The following is a 960-nucleotide window of genomic DNA, read 5'->3' as shown; positions in this document are numbered from 1 at the left end:
TTTTTTTCCTGATGTGAAATATATACTAGTGATTTTTTAGTGTGGACATGCGTAATGTGTGTAGTTTTATGGAGGGTTACATGAGGGTTCCAAGTTGTGCCAGGTTTCTTTCTGGTACCTAGACCATTCATTTCTTTTGGCCATTAATACACCGATCAAACACATCAGAAATAATGTGAAACCTATTTAGATATACTATACTGTTTCCCCCTTTCAGAAAAAAAATAGGAACTAAATTAATTATAAACACAAGAAATTCTGCAGATATTGCAAATCCAGAGTAACCCATACAAAATGCTGGAGGAAGTCAGCACATCTGGCAGCGTCTATGGAAAGTAATAACGATTCCATGTTTTGGGCCAAGATCCTTCAACAGGACAAAATTAATTAACAACATTTACAAACAGACCAGATGAATCAATTTGCATGCCTTCAAATTTTCTTCAATCTTCTCAACTCAGCATTGCTTGTGTATTTTTTCTTGAAGACTTAATAGATGTTGTTGATGTCACATTTACTATAATTTTTTGACCCTTTTTAACAATTTGACTCACCTCTCAATCATCACCAGTATTCCCTAAGGTAACTTGCACTAAAATTAACTGATTGATGTGAACTTTTTTTGACCTTCTCCCTAACTTTCATGAGGTGAATTTAAGGGTTGTGCATTTCTATAGGATCTTCTCATCTCCAAACTATCTGGAGATCTCAGAAAATTCAACTCATGTTTTCTCCACTTCAAGCAGGGTTGCTGAGGAGATGAGAAGTGATGTTAAATTCTATTTTATTTCACAAACTGCTCAGACTTAAAGGATAAACTTGTGCACCATTGTCTGATATGACCTCTTTTTGAAGGTAAAGATATCTTGGGAAGACAAATCAGGGTAGGACTTGCACAGTGAATGGTAGGGCAATGAGGTGTAGAACAGAGGGGTTACCGAATATAGATCCATAACTCCT

The sequence above is a fragment of the Mobula hypostoma genome, chromosome 2 (genome assembly GCF_963921235.1).
Source record: "Mobula hypostoma chromosome 2, sMobHyp1.1, whole genome shotgun sequence".
NCBI lineage: Eukaryota > Metazoa > Chordata > Chondrichthyes > Myliobatiformes > Myliobatidae > Mobula > Mobula hypostoma.
Note: the sequence above shows the minus strand (reverse complement) of the source record.